This window comes from Canis lupus, chromosome X (genome assembly GCF_011100685.1).
Source record: "Canis lupus familiaris isolate Mischka breed German Shepherd chromosome X, alternate assembly UU_Cfam_GSD_1.0, whole genome shotgun sequence".
NCBI lineage: Eukaryota > Metazoa > Chordata > Mammalia > Carnivora > Canidae > Canis > Canis lupus.
This window is the reverse complement of record NC_049260.1, coordinates 118,644,302-118,669,418: the sequence shown is the minus strand read 5'-3', so window position 1 is coordinate 118,669,418 and position 25,117 is coordinate 118,644,302. Positions and strand designations below refer to the sequence as shown.

Here is a 25,117-nt window from a genome sequence, read left to right as displayed (position 1 = left end):
GGAGTCCTGGCCCAGGACAGGTTTTGGCCCCCGAGAGTCCTCTTTCCTTTGAAACAGCAGCATCTTTGCACACCCAGCGGAGGAGCCGGCTAGGGAGGGGCGAGGCAAGCCCGGGGGGGCGGGGACCTGAGCATAGCCTCCCTCCAGACCTCGGCAGAGTCCCCTTATGTCACTGACCTATCTTGAAATGGGGGAGGGTGGGTTTCCTCAGGGACCCCCTCCCCCCATGATGCCGGGAAGTTGCCGGTCAGCAGCTGAGTGCATCTGGCCAAAGAGCCAGGTGCCTTCCACAGAGGCCCACTCAAAGGCAGGGCCACCCCATCCGCCAAGGGATGCAGGACCACTTGAGTGCAGCGCAGAAGAGACAGGCCATTCCAGTCAACGGCTGGTGGGGGTGCAGGTGGCCCGGCATCCTCACAGGTAACAACCACAACACACAAAACCTCACACAAAAACCACAACAAACCACACAATGACGCAATCCATCACTTTTCCATCAGTGCTGTATTGAGGATCCTTTCTTTGCATACAAAGTAGCCACGCGATGAGTCTAACATGCATACATCAGGGGCCATGGGATGGGACGTGTTGTCAACACAGCAAGAGTCCCTTGCGAGGAAAGACAGGTGCCGTTTCTCAGTCTGACATCCTCGTCTTTGTGAGCAGGGGCGTCTGTGGCTGGCCACTCCCGGGCCTTCCTTGAGTGCCCGCTCCCAGCCTTCCCACAACATCCCCCGGATGCTGTTCCAACATTCCCAGACTTTGACCAGAACAAAGATGGGGGACACACCAACTGGGTCTGTTGAGACGTAATTCTTTGTACGACGAAGAAATCAGCAGGGCCCAAATGAGCGGCAGCGCAAAAGCCTTCAGGGCAGCTCTCCCTTCCTCCTGAGGGTCGAAGCCCTTGAGACTGGCGAGGAACCCAGGCAAGCACCTCACAAGGCAAGTCTGCCGACCTGTCCCCCATGCGTGTGTGGACACACCTGTTTCCATGAACAGCGCACGGTGGCACTGCCAGACCTGACCGCTTCCCGTGTCTGCAGCGCCAAGGGTGGTGATGGTCCGCGTCCCACTGCTGGCTCCGTACCCTTGCAATGGCCTCAGGCCTCCTGCCCCGAGGGGATCAGGTGCTCTGGGATGTCTACCTGGAAGACATCCTTTCCACCTTTCCCGGGGATGGGCTCCAGCAACCATCTAGGGTTTGAGAGTGCGGTGAGGTACTTCTGCTCCAGGCCGGTCAGTACAGCTTGAGTTTCCAGTTCCAGCAGCTCCTCATGAGCTAAGTCCGCCGGGCACAGCAGGTATCTCCAACATCGACGAGCCCTGCGCACAAGGACAAGCACACGCTGGTTTTTTCCCTCTGGGAACCCAGGCCTCCTGGCAGAGGACACGGTTACTGACAGTTACACCGCCCTTGAGACCAGGAGGGGCCTCCCAAGGGGACGCAGAGGATACCGGGCCCCTGTGACCGAACATTTCCGCCATGCCAACTCTGCTCAGGGAATGCTGGGGAGCCGAGGGAGGGAGAGAAGTGAAGTGGAGGGGCTTGTCCTCAATGAGCACACCCAGATCATGGGCTGGACTCCGCCAGACTGCTTAGGGCAGCAGACGATGTGGGTTGGGAGGCATGGGCAGACACGGGCCATCAGGTCCCCTAAGCACTTCGCAGGTGGCAGAGGCTGCGGTGGGGCCCTACCCACCACCGAGTGGTTAGGGAACTTACACCAGGACGCCAGGACAGTGGGGGCGGGCATTGCACCGGAAGCCAGCAACAGCCTGAGTGAGGAGGGCTACCCCGACCCACAGCCGGTCCCGGGTGCCTCCCAATGGTCTCTGCCGCACCTATGCTCGTGTGCACACGCACACACTCATCATGCGGACACATGGGTGGACACGTACACACCCACAGACAAATCCCACATGGAGACCTGGAACCTGGCCTGCCTCTCAGATCAAAACTGGACCTGAGCCCAGAGCAGATGCCAGGGTTCACCTGAGGTCATGGGGCCTCATCAAAGTCCCCCGCCCCCGGCCCAGGCCCCCCTGCCCCCAGGAAGGTGGGAGTCTCCAGAAAGCACCACCCACAAGCCTAGCAGTTCAAAGGAAGGCAAGCCAGAAGCTCCTGAGCCTGGTCCTGGGAGGGAGCCCTCAGGGTATGGGAGCCACTGCTGCTGCCCAGCACTTGCAAGCTAAATCACGGGCCGCGGGCCGTACTGTTCCCCTTCCTGAAGCAGGGCCTGAATCTGTGTGGGGGTCATGCCGAGCCTCTGCAGCAGCAGCTCCCTCCACGTGGCGCCGTCCAGTCCCGGTGAGCGATGTGGATGGCGATGGTCCGGTTCGGTGGCCGCTCAGCACTGGACGCCAACGTTGTCTCCACTGTCTTCACGCCATTCAGCAACGAAACCCGCGTAAGGCTGCCGGAAGGAGAGGCGCCGACTGCATGGCCCTCCAGCTCCCGGCCTCACCGGGCCTGCGGAAACACGGAACTGCCAATGGCCAACGAGCGCCACGCTCGGTGCTCCGGAGCTCCCGACCACGGCCAGACCCGCTCTGCAGTGTTCCCGGGGCGGCCCAAGACCCCACTGACCCGGACCTCCTTCGGTTGAGTCCTACAGTCGGCTGACAGGCCCCAAGAAAGGGGCTGCGCGTCGGGATGACCTGGCCATCAGCCGAGCCTCTGGGAGCCCCCAGGAGGGGCAGGGCCAGCTGGAGGAGAGCTGGCCAGGAGAGCATGGGCTCGGTTTCACCCCAGGGGACACTGAGGCAGGAGAACCCAGAGCGGCATGGCCCCCGGGTTCACAGCTCAGCCAGCGTGGCCGCAGCCGCCTCCCCAGCACACAGTCCCGGGCTTGGCTTTCTTCTCCTGACGGCCCCCACCCCAACCCGCTTGGGGCCTGTGGCCGCCACCGAGGCACTGCTGAACTCATCTCCCGGTGCCCAGCCCGGGGCTGCCGAGCCCACATCCTTGACATCTCAGCTCAGCGCTGTGATCAGCAGCTTGGCCCCGGCAGGTGCTTCCTCCACATCCCTTTGGGTGGGACCCTCCTGTGACCCCTTCCTGCCCCACCGCTCTCCACTATCACAAGGCACCCCGCCCCCCCAACCCCGACCCGAACCTAGAGAAAGGAAACACAAGAGCGAGGACGGCCAGTACTGGGCCACATGCAGCTGCGTCTATGCCGGGTGCTAGGGGTGGGCATAACCACGCACACAGGACTCAACCCTCTGACACCTCGGGAGGGCAGCACCACACATCGCCCCCTCCATATGTGCAAAAGGAGGGGCCGAGGGACAGACATGGCCTGTGATCAACAGAAGATCTGAGAGCACGCACCCCCTTCCTCGCACCTGGATTGTGGGCGCCTCCCTCCTCCTCCCGGGAGGACACAGCTGTGCAGTGGGCAGTGCGGGGCCCCAGGCCTGAACCTCCCTGCTGGGCCCCCCGCACCTCCCAGAGCCTCAGTCTCCCGGGTGGCTGTGAGGATCGTTGACAAGTCACCCGAGGGAACCTAGTCCAGTACACACGGCACCTCATGGGGCGGCTACAAAGGGTGGCTCCCCCATCACACCGCCACCCTCACCATCATCGGGCCTGGGGCTGTACATGGCCCATGAGCACCACCTCCTCCAGTCCCAGCTCTGCTCCCAGTTCCGGAACTACATCTGCCCGGCCTCAGCGACAGTCCCTTAAGAAAACGCACCCACTCTCAGACTCGAGGCCTCGTGATCACAAAAGCTGCCTCACACTGGCCCCCTTCCCAACCCACTGTCCCCACACCCAGAGCCACGGCCTGCCCCCACCTCTCCAGCTGAGCAGCCCTGTCGGGTGACCCCAGCTGTGCCCGGGACCCTGGCCCTCTCGCTCACTCCAGGTCCTGGCCCTGTCTGTGCCTGCTCACGCACCCTCAGCCCATCCCTCTGAGCAGACGGCCTGTTTTACAGACACCCACACCTGGAAGTCCCTCACCGAGGGTCAGACTCCCCCCAGCACACCCCCGAGCCCACACACACCTCCAGCGCCTGCCGCCTCCTCTAAACCCCTGCAGAGCAGTGGTCCCCATGGTCTACCCTTGCAGCCTCTACTGCTTCACCACGCACTCGCCCCCCCCACTCTCCACAGTAGTCACCGCACGCACCAGTGACCTGCCTCCTGGTGTTCTGTTTCTCATCTAACTCACGGCCAGACAGCCCTGACGTGGCGACCACCTCTACGTCCCTTCTTCTCAGGCTTCTCCATAGCACGCTCGCTCGCTCTGCCTCCCTTCACACAGGCCCTGCCCACTTCATCTCACCGTCCACAGGCAGGACACTCTCAGGTCCCCAAGCCCCGCCACCCCCAAATCCACTTCTTATACCGCTGCAAGTGGATTTAAACACCAATCTGTTGTTCGGGTCCCTGAGGAAGCAGCTGACCCTGTTCCCTTACCTGCACCTGGGACTCAGAGTGAGTGGGGCCGGCCCCAAGTCTAGCCAGAGTCTGAGTCCTCTCCATTGGCACCATGGCCATAATCCCTTTGGCCCCAAACCCCTTCAGCATCTGAACACTCTCCATGGTCCCCATGGCCACAATCCCAGTATGGCCCCAAACCTACCCAGAGTCTGAACCCCCTGCACCGGTCCCCATGGCTACAATCCAAATCTAGCCCCAAAACCTACTCAGAGCCTGAAGCCTCTCCATGGTCGCCATGGCCACAGTACTAGTCTGGCCCCAAACGTACTCAGATACTGACGCCTCACCACAGACCCATGGCCATAACCTGAGTCTGGCCTTAAAACCACTCAGAGCTGGACCCACATCCATGGTCTCACGGCTAAAAATATAGTATGGTCCCACACCTACTTTGAGCCTGAACCCTATCTATTGTCTTCATGGCCACAATGCTAGTGTTGCCCCAAACTTAGCCTGACCCTACTGCGTGGTCGCCATAGTCACATTCCTACTCTGACCTTAGGCCTACACAGAGCATGACCCCTTTCCATGGTCCCCATGGACACAAATAGAGTCTGGCCCCAAACCTACTCAGAGCATGAACCCTCTCCATCAACTCCAGGGACAAAATCCCCCAACCTATGCAGAATATGAATCCATTTTATGGCCCATGGCCACAATCCTAGTCTGGCCCCAAACCTACTCAGAGCCTGACCCCTCTCCTCTGGTCCCATGGCGACAATCCCAGTAGGGGCCAAACCTACTCAGAGATTGACACCACTTCATCGTCTCCATGGACACAATCCAAGTCTGCTCCCAAACCTACTCAAAGCCTGACCCCTCACATGGTCTCCATGACCACAAACCTAGTCAGAGTTCTCAAACCTACTCAGAGCCTGACCCTTCTCCATGAACCAACCATTGACTACAATCCCAGTATGGCCCCAAACCTACTCAGAGTGTGACCACTACACATCGTCTCCATGGCCAATCCTAATCCGGCCGCAAAGCTACACACAGCTTGACTGGTCCTCACGGTCCCCATGGCCAGAATCCTATTCTGAACTGAAGCCTACTCACAGATGGACACCTCTCCATCCGCTCCATGGCTACAATCATAGTCTGTCCCCAAAGATACTCAGAGGTTGGCCCTATTCCATGGTCCTTAAGGCCATAATCCGAAACTGGCCAGAAACCTACTCAGAGCATGGCCCATCTCCATGGTTGCCATGGCCATGAACCTAGTAGGCCCCAATCATACTCAGAGCCTGAACCCTCTCCATGGACCCATGGCCATAATCCTAGTCTGGCTGCAAACCTATTTGGAGCCTGAACTCTCTCCATGGTCCCCATTGTGAAAATCCTAGTCTGGCCCTGAAACCTACTCAGTCTGATACCTCTCCATTATCTCCATGGCAAAAATCACACTCTGGCCCAAAACCTACTCAGAGCCTGACCCCTCATAATCATCTCCATCCACAATCCCGACCTACTCGGTGCCTGACCCCCCTCCATGGTCCACATGGCTACAAATCCAGTGTGAACCCAAACCTACTGAGACCTGACCCCTCTACATCATACCCATAATCACAATCAGAGTCTAGCCTGAAACCTACGTATAGGATGACCCCTTTCCTTTATTTCCATGGCCAGAATCCTAATCTTCATGAAATCTAGTCAAAACTTGAACTCTCTTCATGGTCCCTATGGACACAATCCCAGTCTGGTCCATAACCTGCTATGAGCTTCACCCCTCTACACAATTCTAGTCTGGCACAGACATACTCAGAGCCCGATCCCTTTCCATGGTCCCCATGACCACTATCCCAGCCTGTCTTTCAATCTAATTAGAGCCTTACCCCTCTCCATGGTCCCTTTGGCTACAAACCCAGTCCAGGCTGAAACCTACTCAGCCTGACCCCATTACATCATCCTGAAAATAAAAATTCTAGTCTGGACCCAAACCTACTAAGAGCCAGTCACCTCTTCATGTTCCTCATGGTCAGAATCCTAGTCTAGGCCACAAACTACTCAGTGTCTGACCCCTCTCAATCATCTCGATGGCCACAATTGCAGTCTTGCCCCAAATCTACTCAGAATCAGACCCTATAGCATGGACCCATGATGACAATCCTATCTGGCCAAAGCTACTCAGATCTTGACCCCTCTCTATCATCTCCAAGGCCACAACCCAGTCCGGTACCAAACCTACTCAGAGCATGACCCCTCATCATTGTCTCTATGGCCACAATCATAGTTTGGCCACAATCCTACGCAGAGCCTGATGCCGCATCATGGAGGCCATGGAGACAATCCTAGTGCCCCCAAGCTACTCAGTGCCTGGCCATCTCCATTGTCTCCATAGCCACAATCTGAGTCTTTCCCAAAACCTCCTCAGAGCATGATTCCTCTCCATGCTCCTCACGGCCTCATCCTAGCTAGCCCAAACCTGCTCAGAGCATGGGATGTCTCCATATTCTCCAGGACCCAATTCCTAATATGACACCAAACCTACCCAGATCCTGACCCTCTCCATGGTCCCCATGGATGTAAATATAGTCTGGTCCGAAACCTACTCATAGTATGGTCCCCTCTACATGGTCCCCATGGCTACAATCCCAGTCTGGCACCAATACTACCCAGTGCCTGACCCCTCTCCATTGTCTCAATGGCCAAATCCTAGCCTGCCCTTAACCTATTCACACTCAGACATGTCACCATGGTGACTGGAGCCACAATCTCAGGCTGGACCCAAACCTACTCATAGCATGACCCTTCTCTCTCCTACAAATATCCACAATTTCTGTCGGGCACCAAATCTACTCAGACTAAACCCTTTTCTTCGTCACCATGGCCAGAATACTAATCTGCCCCGGACCAAACTAAGAGCCTGACCCCCCTCCACGATCCACATAGCAACAATATCAATAGACCCCAACCCTATTCAGAGACTGACCCCTCTAAATAGTCTACATGGCCACAAACCCGGGAGGCCCAAAACCAACTCAGAGGCAGACACCTCTTCATAGTCCACATGGCCACAATCCAAGTATGCCCCAAACATATTCAGAGCCTGAAGACTATTCATAGTCCACATGGCCACAAACCTAGTCTGGTCCCGAACCTACGCAGAGCTACACCTATGTCCATCATCACCTTGGCCAGAATCCTAATCTGATCCCAACCCTACTCAGAGCCTGACACCTTTCCATGGTCCACAAGTCCAATATTCCAGTAAGCCCCAATTCTACTCAGAGCATCAACCCTCGCCTTCATCTCCCTGGTCAAAATCCTAGTATTTTGCCAAACGTACTCACAGCCTGCGCCATCCTAGGACCCCAGGGTGGCAATCACAGTAGGCACCAAACCAACTCTGAGCTTCCTCCCCTTCACTTTCTGCATGGACAAAATCCTAGCCTGAGACACAGCCTATTCAGGGCCCCAATCCTGGACCACGTTTCCATGGCCACAATCCCAGTCTGGCACCCAACCTACGCACAGGGCGCCCCCTCTCCAAGGCCATCACGGATACAACCCATTCTGGCCGCAAAATTACTCAGACCTTGACAACCACATCAGGGTTGCCATGGTAACGAAGCTAGTTCCCTCAACCAAGTCAGAGCCTGACCTCTCTCGAGACATGGTCCCTGTACAGTCCAATAGAGACTGGCCCCAAACCTACTCAGGGCCAGTCACCTCTCCATAGCTCTTGCGGCCACATTCGCAGTCTGGCCCCAAACCTTCTCAGAGCCTGACCCCTCTCCATTGTCCACTAGGCAAATATCCCAATAACCCAAACCTGCTAAGAGAATAACCCCTCTAGATGGTCCCCCTGGACACAAGCTGAGTAGGCCTGCAAATGTACTTAGAGCCTCAACCCTCTCCATCGTCTCCCTTGTCACAAACCTAGCCTTTCACGAAATCGACTCAGAGCCTGAGGATGCCTTTTGGTCCCCAAGGTGGCAATCCCAGCAGGCCCCAAAACAACTCTGAGCTCCCTCCCATCCTTGTCTCAATGGACAAAATCCTAGTCGAGGCCACAACCTATTCAGTGCCCCACCCCTCTCCCTCCTTACCATGGCCACAATACCACTCTAGTCCCCAATCTAAACACAGGGTGTCCCCCCTTCAAGGCCATCATGGCTTCCACCCATTTTGTCCACAAACCTACTCAGAGCTTGATCTCTCATCAAGGTTGCCATGGTTACAAACCAAGTTGCCCCAAGCTACCCAGAGCCTGACCTCTCTCCATGGTTCCCATGCATTCCAATAGAGACTGGCCCCAAACCGACTCAGGGTCAGACACCTCTCCATAGTACTTGTAGCCACATTCGCAGTTGGCCACAAACCTACTCAGAGCCTGACCCCTCTCCATGGTCCAAAACGCCAATATCCCAGGAGGACTCAACTGTACTCAGAGCCTGACACCTCTCCGAGGTCCTCAGGGCCACAATCCGAGTAGGCCCCAAACCTACGTAGAGCCACAACAGTCTCAATCGACTCCCTGGTCACAAATGTACTCTTTCACAAATCGACTCAGAGCCTGACGATCTCTTTTGGTCCCAAAGGTGGCAATCACATTAGGCCCGAAACCTACTCTGAGCTCCTTCCCTCAATGCTTCCATGGCCACATTCCCAGTCTGGCACCCAAACTACGCACAGGGTGTCCCCTCTTCAAGGCCATCATGGCTACAACCCATTCTGGCCACAAACTTACTCAGTCCTTGACCCCCACATCAGGGTTGCCATGGTTACGAACCTAGTACGGTCAACCCACTCAGAGCCTGACCTCTCTTGAGACATGGTCCCTGTGCAGTTCAATAGAGACTGGCCCCAAACATACACAGGGCCAGTCACCTCTCCATAGCTCTTGTGGCCATATTTGAAGTCTGGCCCCAAACCTTCTCAGAGCCTGTCCCCTCTCCATGGTCCACTAGACAAATATCCCAGTAGGACCCAAACCTACTAAGAGAATGACCCCTCTCCATGGTCCACCTGGACACAAGCAGATTAGGCCGCAAACGTACTTAGAGCCTCAACCCTCTCCATTGCCTCCCTCGTCACAAACCTAGCCTTTCAAGAAATCGACTCAGAGCCTGAGGATGCCTTTTGGTCCCCAAGGTGGCAATGCCAGCGGGCCCCAAACCTACTCTGAGCTCCCTCCCCTTCACTGTCTCAATGGACAAAATACTAGTCTGGGCCACAACCTACTCAGTGCCCCACCCTTTTCCCTCCTTACTATGGCCACAATCCCACTCTAGTACCCAACCTACACACAGGGTGTCCCCTCTTCAAGGCCATCATGGCTTCCACCCATTTTTTCACAAACCTACTGAGAGCTTGAACTCACATCAAGGTTGCCATGGTTACAAACCAAGTTGCCCCAAGCTACCCAGAGCCTGACCTCTCTCCATGGTCTCCATGCACTCCAATAGAGACTGGCCCCAAACTTACTCAGGTCAGTCACCACTCCATAGATCTAGGGCCACATTCGCAGTCTCGCCCCAAACCTACTCAGAGCCTGACCCCTCTCCATGGTTCAAAAGGCCAATATCCCAGGAGGACTCAACCGTACTCAGAGCCTGACCCCTCTCCCAGGTCCACAGGGCCACAATCCGAGTAGGCCCCAAACCTACGTAGAGCCACAACAGTCTCCATCGACTCCCTGGTCACAAATGTACTCTTTCACAAATCGACTCAGAGCCTGACGATCTCTTTTGGTCCCAAAGGTGGCAATCCCAGTAGGCCCGAAACCTACTCTGAGCTCACTCCCCTTCACTGTTTCCATGGCCACAATCCCAGTCTGGCACCCAACCTACGCACAGGGTGTCCCTTCAAGGGCCATCATGGCTACAACCCATTCTGGCCACAAACTTACTCAGACCTTGACCCCCACATCAGGGTTGCCATGGTTACGAATCTAGTTCCCTCAACCCACTCAGAGCCTGACCTCTCTTGAGACATGGTCCCTGTGCAGTCCAATAGAGACTGGCCCCAAACCTACTCAGGGCCAGTCACCTCTCCATAGCTCTTGTCGCCACATTTGAAGTCTGACCCCAAAACTTCTCAGAGCCTGTCCCCTCTCCATGGACCACTACTAATATCCCAGTAGGACCCAAACCTACTAAGAGAATGACCCCTTGCATGATCCACCTGGACACAACCAGAGGAGGCTGCAAACGTACTTAGAGCCTCAACCCTCTCCATCGTCTTCCTCGTCACACACCTAGCCTTTCACGAAACTGACTCAGAGCCTGAGGATGCCTTTTGGTCCCCACGGTGGCAATCCCAGCGGGCCCGAAACCTACTCTGAGCTCCCTCCCCTTCACTGTCTCAATGGACAAAATACTAGTCTGGGCCGCAACCTATTCAGTGCCCCAACCCTCTCCCTCCTTACCATGGCCACAATCCAACTCTAGTCCCCAATCTACACACAGGGTGTCCCCTCTTCTATGCCATCATGGCATCCACCCATTTTGGCTATAAACCTACTCAGAGCTTGAAGCCACATCAAGGTTGCCATGGTTACAAACCAAGTTGCCTCAAACTACCCAGAGCCTGACCTCTCTCCTTGGTCCCCATGCATTCCAATAGAGACTGGCCCCAAACCGACTCAGGGTCAGTCACCTCTCCATAGTACTTGTAGCCACATTCGCAGTTGGCCAGAAACCTACTCAGAGCCTGACCCCTCTCCAAAGTCCACATGGACACAGTCTGAGTGGGCCCCAAACTTACTTAGAGCCTCAACCGTCTCCATCGTCTCCCTGGTCACAAACGTAGTCTTCCACGAAATTGACTCAGAGCCGGATGATCTCTTTTGGTCCCAAAGGTGGCAATCTCAGTAGGCCCGAAACCTACTCTAAGCTCACTCCCCTCACGGACTCCATGGCCACAATCCCACTCTAGTCCCCAGCCTACGCACAGGGTGTCCCCTCTTCAAGGCCATCATGGCTACAACCCATTCTGGCCACAAACTTACTCATCCCTTGACCCCCACCTCAAGGTTGCCATGGTTACAAACCAAGTTGCCTCAAGCTACCCAGAGCCTGACCTGTCTCCATGATCCCCATGCATTTCAATAGAGACTGGCCCCAAACCTACTCAGGGTCAGTCACCTCTCCATAGACCTTGTGGCCACATTCGCAGTCTCGCCCCATACCTACTCAGAGCCTGACCCCTCTCCATGGTCCAAAACGCCAATATCCCAGGAGGACTCAACCATACTCAGAGCCTGACCCCTCTCCCAGGTCCACGGGGCCACAATCCGAGTAGGCCCCAAACCTACTTAGAGCCACAACAGTCTCCATCGACTCCCTGGTCACAAATGTACTCTTTCACAAATCGACTCTGAGCCTGAGGATCTCTTTTGGTCCGAAAGCTGGCATTCCCAATAGGCCGAAACCTACTCTGAGCTTACTCCCCTTCACTGTTTCCATGGCCACAATCCCAGTCTGGCACCCAACCTACACACAGGGTGTCTCCTCTTCAAGGCCATCATGGCTACAACCTATTTTGGCCACAAACTTACTCAGACCTTGACAACCACATCAGGGTTGCCATGGTAACGAAGCTAGTTCCCTCAACCAACTCAGAGCCTGACTTCTCTCGAGACATGGTCCCTGTGCAGTCCAATAGAGACTGGCCCCAAACCTACTCAGGGTCAGTCACCTCTCCATAGCTCTTGTCGCCACATTCGAAGTCTGGCCCCAAACCATCTCAGAGCCTGTCCCCTCTCCATGGTCCACTAGACAAATATCCCAGTAGGACCCAATCGACTAAGAGAATGCTCCCTCTGCATTGTCCACCTGGACACAACCTAGGTAGGCCACAAACGTACTTAGAGCCTCAACCCTCTCCATCGTCTCCCTCGTCACAAACCTAGCCTTTCACAAAATCGACTCAGCGCCTGAAGATGCCTATTGGTCCCCATGGTGGCAATCTCAGTAGGCCCCAAACCTACTCTGAGCTCCCTCCCCTTCACTGTCTCAATGGACAAAATCCTAGTCTGGGCCCAAACCTATACTGTACCCCACCTCTCTTCCTTGTTACCATGGCGACAAAGTCTGGACCCCAACCTATGCACAGGGTGTCACTTCTTCAAGGACCTCATGGCCACAATCCATTCTGGCCACAAACCTACTCAGAGCTTAATCCCTCATCAAGGTTGCCATGGTTACAAACATAGTTCCCTCAACTTACTCAGAGTCATACTTGTCTCCATGGTCCCCATTATTCAAATAGAGCCTGGCCCCAAACCTATCCAGGGTCAGTCACCTTTCTTTAGTACATGTGGCCACATTCGTAGTCTGCCCCAAAAACTACTCAGAGCCTGACGCCTCTCCATTGTCCGCATGGTCAAAATCCAGGAGGCCCCTACTCTACTCAGAGCCGGACTCCTCTGCGTGGTATCCAGGGCCAAAGACCTACTCTGGTCACAATCCACTCAGAGCTTGAGCCCTGTCCATCATTTCCTTGGCCAGAATCCTAATCAGACCCCAAACCTACTCAGAGCCTGACGCCTCTCTATGATCCACAGGCCGATACCCCGGGTTGCCCCAACCCTTCTCAGAGCCTCAACCCTCTCCATTGTCTCCCTGGTCACAATCCTAGTCTTTCACCAAACCTACTCAGAGACTGCCCCTTCCGTTGTCCCCAGGGGGGCAATCCCAGTAGGCCCCAAACCTACTCTGAGCTCCCTCCCCTTCATTGTCTCCATGGACAAAATCCTAGTCTGGGCACCAACTTATTCAGTGTCCCAACCCTCTCCCTTGTTACCATGGCCACCATCCCAGTCTGGCCCCCCAACCTACTAACAGGGTGTCCCCTCTTCAAGGCCATCATGGCTACAACACATTCTGGCCCAAAAACCTACTCAGACCTTGACCCCACATCAAGGTTGCCATGGTTACAAACCTAGTTCCCTCAACCTACTCAGAGCCTGAACTCTCTCCATGGACCCATGCATTCCAATAGAGTGACCCCAAACCACCTCAGGGTCCGTCACCTCACCATAGTACTTGTGGCCGCATTTGCAGTCTGACCCCAAACCTACAGAGACTGACCCCTCCCCATGGTCAAGGCCAATATCCCAGTAGGACCCAACCCTACTCAGAACCTGACCCCTTTCCATGGTCCAAAGGCCAATATCTCAGTAGGACTCAATGCTACTGAGAGTCTCACCCGTCTCCAAGGTTCACATGGCCACAATCCCAGTAGGCCCCAAACCTACTTAGAGCCTCAACCGTCTCCATCGTCTTCCAGGTCACAAACGTAGTCTTTCACGAAATCGACTCAGAGCCTGATGATCTCTTTTGGTCCCAAAGGTGGCAATCCCAGTAGGCCCCAAACCTATTCTGAGATCACTGCCCTTCACTGTCTCCATGGACAAAATCCTAGTCTGGGCACCAAGTTATTCAGTGTCCCACCCCTCTCCCTCGTTACCATGGCCACAATCCCAGTTTGGCCCCCAACCTACTCACAGTGTTTCCCCTCTGCAAGGCCATCATGGCTTCAACCCATTCTGGCCACATACCTACTCAGACCTTGACCTCACATCAAGGTTGCCATGGTTACAAACCCAGTTCCCTCAACCTACTCAGAGCCTGACCTCTCTCCATGGTCCCCATGCATTCCATTACAGACTGGCCCCAAACCTACTCAGGGTCAGTCACCTCTCCATAGTACTTGTGGCCACATTTGCAGTCTGGTGCCAAACCTACACAGTGCTTGACTCTCTTCATGGTTTCCAAGGCTAGTCTCCTCCCAAACCTACCCATGCCTGACCCCTCTCTATGGTCCACATATCCTAATAGCAATCACGTTCCAAAGTAACTAAGAGCCTGCATGCTCTCCATGGTCCATATGGCTTCCAGCTGAGTCTGTCCCCAAACCTACTCAGAGTGTGACCCCTCTATTTCCTGACAGACACAATCATAGTTTGCCCTCAAATCTAGAGCCTAACCCCTCTCCTCTCCATGTTTCCCAAGGCTACAATGCCAGGCTGGTCCCAATCCTACTCATCAGGGCCTGACCCCCCTCCATTGTCTCTGTGACCAAAATCCTAGTCTGCTCCTAAACGTACCCACAGTCAGACCTCTCTCCATGGTTCCCGTGGCTGCAATCTCCGGCTGGACCCAACCCTACTCAGACCATGATCCTTCTCCCTCGTCTACATATCCACACTCTGTCTGCCCCCAACCCTACTCAGCCTGATCCCTCTCCATGGTCCACATGGCCAAAATCCCAGGAGGCCCCAACCTACCCAGAGCCTGACTCCTCTGCATTGTATCCATAGCTACAATCTTAGTCTGCTCACAACCTGACTCAGAGCTTGACCCGGCCCACCTTCTCGATTGCCAGAAACCTAATGTCACCCCCACCCTCCTCAGAGCATGACCCCACTCCATGTTCCCCATGGCCAAAATCCCAGGAGGCCCCAACCCTACTCAGAGCCTGACCCCTCTGCATCATATCCGTGGCCACAATCCTAGTCTGCTCACAATCCGACTCAGAGCGTGATCCCCGTCTATCATCTCCTTGGCCAGAATCCTAATCTGACCCCACCCTCCTCAGAGCATGACCCCGCTCCATGGTCTACATGGCTACAATACGAATCTACACTCAATCCAACTCAGGGCCAAGCTCTTGCAATCATCTCCATGGCCACAAACCCAGGCTGGCCCCAATCCGACTCAGTGCCTGACTCCTCTCCAATATCTCTATAGCCAAAATCCTAGTCTCCCCCTAACCTACTCACAGTCAAACCTGTCTCCATGGTTCCCCTGGACACAATCTCAGACTGGATCCAACCCTACTAAGAGCATGATTCTTCTCCATTGTCCACATATCCACATTTTCTATCTGCCCACAACCCTCCTTAAAGCCTGACCCCTCTCCATGGTCCATATGGCCACAATCCCGGTAGGCCCCTACCCAACTCAGAGCCTGACCCCTCTCCATGGTCCACATGGCCACAATCCCAGTAGGCCCCAAACCTACTCAGAGCCTGACCCCTCTGCATCATATCCATGGCCACACCTAGTCTGGTCCAAACCAACTGAGAGCTTGACCCCTATCCATCACCTCCCTGGCCAGAATCCTAAACTGCCCCACACCCTACTCAGAGCTTGACCACTCTCCATGGTTCACAGAGCCACAATCCCAGTAGGCCCCAATCCAACTCAGAGCCTGACCCCTCTCCATGGTCCACATGGTCACAATCCCAGTAGGTCCCATACCTACTCACAGCCTGCCCCCTCTGTATCATATCCATGGTCACAAACCTAGTCTGGTCCCAAACTTAATCAGAGCCTTGACCCTCTCCATGGTCGACAAGGCCAATATCCCAGTAGGACCCAACCCTACTCAGAGCCTGACCCCTCTCTGTGGTCCACATGGCCACACTCCCAATAGGCCCCAAACCTACTTAGAGCCTCAACAGTCTCCATCATCTCCCCGGTAACAAACCTAGTCTTTCACAAAATCGACTCAGAGTCCGATGATCCTTTCTTGGTCCCCAGGGTGGCAATCCCAGTAGGGCCCAAACCTACTCTGAGCTCCCTCCCCTTCACTGTCTCAATGGACAAAATCCTAGTCTGGGCCCAAACCTATTCAGTGCCCCACCCCTCTTCCTCATTACCATGGCCACAATCCCAATCTGGGCCCCAACCTACTCACAGGGTGTCCCCTCATCAAGGCGCTCATGGCCACAACCCATTCTGACCACAATCATACTCAGAGCTTGACCCCTCATCAATGTTGCCACGGTTATAAACATAGTTCCCTCAACGTACTCAGAGCCATACCTCTCTCCATGGTCCCCATGCATTCAAATAGAGTCTGGCCCCAAACCTACTCAGGGTCAGTCACCTCTCCATAGTACTTTTGGCACATTCGCAGTCTGGCTCCAAAACTACTCAGAGCCTGACCCCTCTTCATGATTTCCCAGGCCAGAATGCTAGTTTGCCCCCAAACCTACCCAGGGCCTGACCCCTCTCTACAGTCCACGTATCCTAATACCAGTCACACTCCAAATGAACTAAGAGACTGCATCCACTCCATGTTCTGGATGGCTTCCAGCTCGTCTGGCCCCAAACCTACTCAGAGTGAGACCCCTCCATGGACCGATAGACACAATCCTAATTTGCCCTCAAATCTAGAGCCCCCCTCTCCATGGTTCCCAAGGATACAATCCCAGGGTGGCCCCAATCCCACTCAGCGCATGACCCCTACCCATTGTCTCTATGACCAAAATCCTAGTCTGCTTTTAAACCCACTCACAGTCAGAACTTTCACCATGGTTTCATGGCCACAATCTCAGGCTGGACCCAACCCTACTCAGACCATGATCCTTCTCCCTCTTCCACAATCCACAGTCTGTCTGGCACCAAACCTACTAAGAGCGTGAACAGTCTTCATTGTCTCCGTGGCCAGAATCTTAATCTGCCCACAACCATACTCAGAGCCTGACCGATCTTGATGGTGCCCGTGGCCACAATCTCAGTAGGCCCCAACCGTACTCAGAGCCTGACCTCTCTCCATGGTGGACATGGCCACACTCGCAGTAGGCCCCAACCCTACTCAGAGCCTGACCCCTTTGCATGGTCCACATGGCCACACTCCCAGTAGGCCCCAACCCTTCTCAGATCCTGACCCCTTTCCATTGTCCCCATGGCCAGAATGCTAATCTATACCCAAACCTACTCAGGGCCACCCCCTTGCAATCATATCCATGGCCACAATCCCACTAGGCTCACATCTGACTCGATGCCTGACCCCTCTCCTTGGTCCATATGGCTATATTCCCAGTGTGGCGCCAAATCTACTGAGAGCCTGATCGCCCTTCATCGTCCACATGGCCACAGTCATAGTCTAGCCCAAAACCGACTTATAGCCTGACCCTTTTCCTATGTCTCCATGGCCAGAATCCTCATCTGCCCTGAAACCTATTCAGAGCTTGACCCCTCTTCATGTTCCCCAAGGCCACAATCCAAGTCTAGCCCCTAGCCGAATCAGAGCAAAACTCCTCTCCACAGTCCCCAGGCAGCAATCCTACTCTGACTACATACCTACTCAGACCCTGAAGACTCATGCTCTCCAGGCTAGAATCCTTGCCTGCTCTCAAACCAACTCAGAACCAGGCCCCTCTCCATCGTGTCTGTGGTCACAATCCTAGCCTTGCCCCAAACCTACTTAAAGCCTCACCCCTCTCCATCTTCTCCATGGTCACAATCCTAGTCTTTTGCCAAACCTACTCACAGCCTGATCCCTCCTTTGTCCCCAGGGTGGCAATCCCAGCAGGCCCCAAAACTACTCGGATCTGACCCCTCTTCTTGTCTCCATGGACAAAATCCTAATCTGGGCCCCAACCTATTCAGCGCCCAACCCCTCTCCTTCATTTCCATGGCCACATTCCAGTCTAGCCCCCAACCTTCTCACAGCGTGTCTCCTCTTCAAGGTCTTCATGGAGACAACCAATTCTGGCCACAAACCTACTCAGAGCTTGACCCCTTATAACGGTTACCACAGTTAGAAACCTAGTTCCCTCAACCTACTCAGAGCCTGACCTCTGTCCATGGTCCCCATGCATTCAAATAGAGTCTGGCCCCAAGCCTACTCACGGTCGGTCACCTCTGCATTGTCTTCGTGCCCACAATCATAGTCTGGCCCCAGAACTACTCAGAGCCCGACCTGTCTCCATGGTTTCCAAGGCCAGAATACTAGTCTGGCCGCAAACCTACCCAAGGCCTGACCCCTCTCTACGGTCCACATACCCCAATACCAGTCAGGCTCCAAATGTACTCAGAACCTGCATCCTCTCCATGGTCCGGATGGCTTCCAGCTCAGTCTGGCCCCAAACCTACTCAGAGTGTGACCCCTCCATGGACCGATAGCCACAATCCTAGTTTGATCTCAAATCTAGAGCCTAACCCCTCGCCATTGTCCCCGTGGCTACAATCCCAGTCTGGCCCCAATCCTACTCAGTGCCTGACTCCTCTCCATTGTTTCTAGGCCAAAATCCTAGTCTGCTCCCAAACCTACTCAGTCAGAGCTATCTTCATGGTTCCCGTGGCCACAATCTCAGGCTGGACCCAACCCTATTCAGAGCATGATCCTTTTCCCTCGTCCACATATCCACGGTTTCTGTCTGGCAACAAACCTACTCAGAGCCTGAACGCTCTTCATCGTCTCCATGGCCAGAATCCTAATCTGTCCCCAACCCTACTCAGAGCCTGACCCCTCTCCATAGTCCACATGGCCTTATCCCAGTAGGCCCCAACTGTATTCGGAGCCTGTCCCATCTCCATGGTACACATGGCCACAATCCCTGTAGGCCCCAACCTGACTCGGAGCCTGTCCACTCGCCATGGTCTACATGGCCACAATCCCAGTAGGCCCCAACCCTACTCAGAGCCTGACCCCTCACCATGGTCCACATGGCCACACTCTCAGTAGGCCCCAAACCTACTCAGAGTCTGACCCCTCTGCATCGTATCCATGGCCACAAACCTAGTCTGGTCCCAAACCAACTCAGAGCTTGACCCCTGTCCATCATCTCCTTGGCCAGAATCAAAATCTGCCCCCAACCCTACTCAGAGCCTGACCCCTCTCCATGGTCCCCATGGCCCTAATACTAATCTTTACCAAAACCTACTCAGGGCCAACCCCTTGCAATCATCTCCATGGACACACTCCCAGTCAGGTTCCCATCCTACTACATGCCTGACCCCTCTCCGTGGTCCACGTGGCTGCAATCCCAGTGTGGCGCCAAATCCACCGAGAGCCTAATCCCTCTTCATTGTCTCCATGGCCACAGCCAGAGTCTAGCCCAAAACCTACTTATAGCCTGACCCTTTTCCTATGTCTCCATGGCCAGAATCCTCATCTTCCCCGAAACCCAGTCAGAGCTTGACCCCTCTCCATGATCCCCATGGCCACAATCCAAGTCTGGCCCCGTAACCTAATCAGAGCATGACTCCTCTCCACGTTCCCCAGGGCCACAATCCTACTCTGACTGAAAACCTACTCAGACCCTGAAGCCTCATCATGCTCTCCAGGCTACAATCCTTGTCTGCTCTCAAACCAACTCAGAACCTGACCCCTCTCCATTGTGTCCATGCTCACAATCCTAGCCTTGCCCCAAACCTACTTAGAGCCTCAGCCCTCTCCATCTTCTCCATGGTCACAATCCTAGTCTTTTGCCAAACCTACCCGGAGCCTGATCCCTCCTTGGTCCTCAGGGTGGCAATCCCGGTAGGCCCCAAACCTACTCTGAGCTGACCCCTCTTCATCGTCTCCATGTACAAAATCCTAGTCTGGGCCCCAACCTATTCAGTGCCCGACCCCTCTCCCTCGTTTCCACGGCCACAATCCCAGTCTGGCCCCCAACCTACTCACAGTGTGTCCCCTCTTCATGTTCTTCATGGTCACTACCCATTCTGGCCACAAACCTACTCAGAGCCTGACCCGTCTCAATGGTCCACATGGCCACACTCCCAGTAGGCCCCAACCCTACTCATCGCCTGACCCCTCTGCGTCGTATCCATGGCCACAAACCTAGTCTGGTCCAAATCCTACTCAGAGCTTGACCCCTGTCCATCATCTCCATGGTCCAAATCCTAATCTCCTCCCAAACCTACTCAGAGCCTGTCCGCTCCCCTTCTTCTTCATGGGCAAAATCCAAGTCTAAAGCTCTCAAGGTCCCATTTAGCACTCAAGTGGTGTCCTGCTCACCTGCTGCGTCACCGCTGGCCCAGAGCAGTGTAGTGTCTGCACCGTGGCCAGAGTGATTCTGGGGCAGGAGTGATTCTATCACATGACTTCCCTGTCTAAGCCTTCTAGGGGAGTCCTGTCCTCTCTAGGACAGATCCACACCTATCACCAGGACCCAAAGACCCCCCATGATGAGCACCCCATCCCCTAGGTCATCTGCTCTCTTTTCCCCTCTACTCACCATCCTGCAGCCATAACGTCCTTCCTTCCATTTCTGGAAGATTCCAAGTCCATCCCTCCCTCAGGTCCTTTCTAGGTTGTTACGGGTTGCATTACATCCCTGCCAAATTTGTGTTGGAAGTCTCACTCCCTGGGTCCTCCAAAAGTAGCCCCATATATAGAAGGAAGTGCTCCTTACAGAAGTACTGAAGTGCCCATGAGCTCAGTTGCATGGACCCTCACCCAGTATGACTGGTGTCCGTATACAATCACAGACAGGCTTGTGAGGACGCAGGCGAGATCTAGAAGCCATGGGATGCCAAAGGTGGCCGGCAAATCACCAGACGCTGGGGGGCAGGGTGGAACACATTGTCTCCCAGCTCTCAGAGGAGGCATATTCAGCCGACGCCTTGAGCTTGGACTCCCAGCCCCCAGAAGTGGGAGACAATTCATTTCTGTTGTCTAAGCCACCCAGTCTGCGGTAGTTCAATACAACCACCCTGGCAAGCTAACACAGAGGGTGGAAGCTGTGTCCTGGACAGCTCCACAGGGTGCACGATGATTTCTCCATCGACGGCACATCCAGAATATCCCTTCATGTCTGGACATCTCCATCTGTCCTATGTTTCACTGCCTGTGTGGCATCCCGTTGTCGGCTGTCCCACAACTTACTGGCTACTCCCTTACTGACGGAGAGTCGCAGGCTGCTTTGCACTTTCCGCCACTACAGAGGACATCCTCACAAACACTCACTGGCATAGGACTTGTTTAGAAGGCGGCTAGGGTCACGGCAGGGGTGTCTGAGATGCTGACACATGCCTGCACACGGCCTTCCACCAAGGCTCACCTGTGTATGCTCCACCCACCACGGGCAAGGGCTCCGTTTCCTCACTCGGCTGTCGGCCCTGAGCACGGTTACTCTGCTCACCCCTTGCCAACCTGATGGGTGACAAAGGGTCGCCCTGGTCACTGGCGAAGGATTATTCACGAGGGAGGCTGGATGTCCTCCCCCTCCCCCCAGCGCGGCCTGGCCCTTTCTCTTTCTTGTACTGGGGCATGTAAGTGGACTGCAGTTTTGCCTCATGTCTGCCATTCAGGGTTTTGGCCAATCCTTTTCTCACCAGGACAACTGAACTGTGTTGGGGGAGCCCCTAGAGGGATGGATCTGTAACAGGTGCCCTCCTGCCTCAGCATGCAGAGTACCTGCTTTGTGGCCTGAGGAGGAAACGCTATTCCACTTCTCTGGGCTTCTTCACCTGCACAAGGATTGGGGGTCGGTGGGTGGAGGAGAAAAACTCTTTACGTACAAGACGACAATGTTGGCTAACATGCCAGAACAGGCTTTCTACTCAGCAGGGATGGGGGGGCCACCGGCACTGAGGAGGGCCCACCAGATGGGAATCACCCCTCACGGTTTGGTTCTGCTAATCATGCCCCAGCCAGCAGCAGAAAAAATCATTTCACGTAAGCAGATCATGTTCTCACAGCCTAGCCCACCCCGTACCCAACAGGAGAAAGAAGACACCACCCCCCTTCCACCGTCACAAGATTTGGGGGCCCTGCAATCCGGTTCCCCTCAATAAAATCCTGAGTAGGCCCCACGGGGATGAGTGCCAAGGGCAAGCAGCTCAACGCCGCACAGCCGGGGTCCTCGGTGAGGCAGGTCACAGCCTGGGGGCCCAGGGGGAGGCGAGGAGGGGCACAGTGAGGGCAGAGTGGTCCGCGTGGACCAGCACGCTCCGTTTCTTGGCGCACACATCCTTCTCTGGTATATGCACTTAGAAACATGGGGGGCCTTTTGATTGGGGCGGGGGAAGGGGGCAGGGAATGGTGGCCTGGGCCGCTCTGCGCATGCTCCCAGACCCCCCCCCCCCCGCCCAGCCCCGCCCCCCGAGTCCGGGAAACCCCAGCCCAGTGGTACTGTCCCACGCCAGGTGAAGCAGGCGGGGGCCACAAAGGCTTCCTGGCTCCCCTCGCAAAGGGTGGGGGCGGGCCTCCGGGCACCTGTCCCACCGGCCAAGCGAGCCAAGGGTGCGCTAGGCCCACCTGGCAGTCCCAGGGCGCGGAGGACCACCCCCCCCCCCCCACGCTCAGGCGAGGAGACGAGGCGGGCCGCGGAGAGACGACAGAGCGCCCTGCCCGCGTCGGGACTGTCCCGCCATCGCTGCGGCCCAGCACCGGGGACCACCGACAGGTGACAGGCGACAGGCGCCACCGGCCCCTCACCTGATAGGCTCGCTCAGACGCCGGCGTCCTTTCTTTGCGTGGCGTACGCCGGCTCGAACCCACGTACGTCCTTACGCGCCCACGGGGGTACGCAGAAGGCTCGTGCGCAAGCCCGTAGGCACGCAGCCAAGCAGTTCCGTACACACGCACTTACGTACACACGCACATAGGCGCGCAGGCCCCGGCCGCTAGACGTCGTTGGACTCACGCGGCCCCGACTCGCGCGGGAGGATCAGGCTGGACCGGGAGGTAGACGCCGGCGGCCTGAGCGGAACCGGAAGGAAGAAACAACGGGGTGGGGCGAGCGGTCGGTGAGAAGGGGCGGGGCGGGGCGAGCTTGGGGGCGTGGTTTTGGGCGGGGCTAAGGGGCGGGGCTGGGGAGGAGAATGCGGGGCGGGCCTGTGGGAAGGAGCTGTGGGAGCGGGAGCCGTGAGACGGGGCTGGGGGAGTAGCTGGGGCGCACCTGCCAGAGGATTCAGCTCCGGGTGTGAGAAAGAGTTGGGGAGGAACTAGGGCAGTGAGCGGGAAGGAGCAGGACGGAGCCGGCGGCAATGTTGCGGAGGAGGTGCTCTGCCAAGAGCAGGTTGGGCCTTGGCGGTGTAGCCGGGGGAGGTGCACGGGGCTCTGGGGAACGCTGGGTAAGCGGAGCTTGGGGCAGAGCACAGGACTATCCGTGGGCCCCTGGGGATGAGGACCTGGGGAGTTGTAGGGCAGGGTGGGAGACCCTGGAAAGCCAAACTTGGAGTAGGGCGTGCCTGGTGGAAAGCTCGGAGGAAGAGCTGCGGCTGAGCGGGGCGGGGCTGGGAAGGGGCAGGGACGGATTGGCGGAAGGGTTGGAGAAGTAGCTCCCAGCGGGGTCTGGGGCTGGAGCACGGCTCGGGGGAGGAGCTGTGGAGGTGCAGGCGGGACTGAGGCGGAGCAGAGGCTGGGAGGAGCAGGAGGGTGCTGGGGAGGGGTAGGGCGAGTTGAGGGAAGGCTGGGGGGAGGAGCTGGGGCGGGGCTAGGGCGGAACATGGAGGGCCTGTTTGGGTACCTGGTGGAGGTGGGGCGAGCCGGAGGACAGCTGTGGGGAGGAGCTGGGGAGGAGCGGGGTGGGCCTGGTGGAATAGCTGGGAGGAGGAGCTGCAGAGGAACTGGCGCGGCTCCGGGTGGGGGTGGGCGGCTGGGTGAGATTCTTAGTGTAGCTGGGAGGCGGGGCTGGGGAGGAGCTGGGTGGGACTGTTGGGGCAGTTGGGAGGCGTGGCCGTGCGGGGCGGGCAGGAGTAGTTGGGGGGTAGTCAGGAGGCGTGGCCGGGGAGGGGCAGGCCGGAGTGGTGGGCGGAGGGACGGGTCGTGGCTGGGACGGGGTGGGTAGGAGTGGTGGACGGGGAGGCGGGGCTTGGCCGGGGTTGGTGGGGCCGGATTGGGGGGCGGGGCCGGGAGGGGCCTGCGGGGATAGTGGGCAGATGGGCGGGGCGTGGCCGGGGAAGGGCGGGCCGGAGTGGTGGGCGGTCGGGGGACGTGGTCCGGGGGCGGGCAGGAGTGATGGGCGGGGGGGCGGGGCTTGACCGGCTAGGACGGGCCGGATTGGTGGGCGGCCGGGGGGGCGTTGCCCGGGGGGGGCGGGCAGGAGTGATGGGCGGGGGGGCGGGGTTTCGCTGGGGTTGGTAGGGCCGGATTGGTGGGCGGCCGGGGGGCGTGGCCGGGAGGGGCCTGCGGGGAGGAGGGGCGTGGCCGGGGACGGGGAGGCCGGAATGGCGGGCGGTCGGGGGGCGTGGTCCGGGGGGCGGGCAGGAGTGATGGGAGGGGGGAGCGGGGTTTAGCCGGGGTTGGTAGGGCCGGATTGGTGGGCAGCCGGGGGGTGCTGGTGCGGGGGTGTTGCCGGGGAGGGGCCTTCGGGAATGGTGGGCGGAGGGGCGGGGCGTGGCCGGGGAGGGCGGGCAGGAGCGGTGGGCGGTTCGTGGGCGCAGTCAGGGGTGGGCGGGGCGGGAGTGGGTCCCCGGGAGCGACGCGGGGGCTGGGACTGGGCGGCCTGGTGGCCGAGGCCAGGTAGTGTCTGACCCCCGTGCGACAGGCGTCCAGTCGGCGCCGCAGCGGTGTGAACAACGCGGCTGCCCCAGCGACCTCAGCGACCTCGGGTGACTCTCAGAATGGACCCCGAGAATACGGAGGCCGGGAGGGGCGGCGGGGACGTGTCGGGTGAGGCCTGCCCCTTGGGAGCTGATGGCAGGGGCGGGCGAGTCTCCTTCCAAGCCACCCTGGGACGGCCAGCGGGGTCTTTATCTGAACTTTTTTTGCAGGTGAGAAGAGAAATTCTCCTGTGTTTCCTGCTGCGCCTCTAACCTGACCTGTGCCAGATGAAGCCAACGGCCCTGTCGGTGCTGTTTCCTATCCTCTACCTCCCAGTCAGGGGCTCCACACACTCAGTGTTGTGTCGCTTTGCTCCTTGGGTTTCCTTACCCTCACCCTCCTTCCGCAGTTGCTTGGTGACCGAGTCCTGTGTCCCTGCCTCTCACATGCCTGATCAGAATAAATTCTCCTCTTGCTGTC

The 25,117-nt window shown here is 56.9% G+C and overlaps 1 long non-coding RNA gene and 2 pseudogenes across 4 annotated transcripts in view; 1 reads left to right on the top strand and 2 right to left on the bottom strand.

Annotated features, from left to right (window-relative positions):
• LOC119878089 overlaps positions 1 to 22,884 on the bottom strand; it is a 34,735-nt pseudogene extending 11,851 nt beyond the window's left edge. Inside the window, exon 1 of the transcript XR_005386495.1 lies at positions 22,747 to 22,884. The product of XR_005386495.1 is annotated as a protein EOLA1-like (transcript). The remainder of the gene's footprint in view (positions 1 to 22,746) is intronic.
• On the bottom strand, positions 486 to 4,564 carry LOC119878043 (annotated as a pseudogene). The gene is made up of 4 exons (XR_005386043.1): positions 4,430 to 4,564; positions 3,071 to 3,119; positions 2,176 to 2,473; positions 486 to 1,308 (listed from the first exon to the last, which is right to left on the bottom strand). The product of XR_005386043.1 is annotated as a protein EOLA1-like (transcript).
• A 99-nt stretch (positions 22,885 to 22,983) lies between the features above and the next one.
• Positions 22,984 to 25,117, top strand: LOC119878090. Of its 2 annotated transcripts, XR_005386497.1 has the most exons (3): positions 22,984 to 23,171; positions 24,642 to 24,766; positions 24,868 to 25,117. It is a non-coding gene; the product is annotated as an uncharacterized LOC119878090 (long non-coding RNA). The 2 variants fall into 2 exon arrangements; XR_005386496.1 differs by lacking the exon at positions 22,984 to 23,171 and having other exon boundaries at positions 24,561 to 24,766.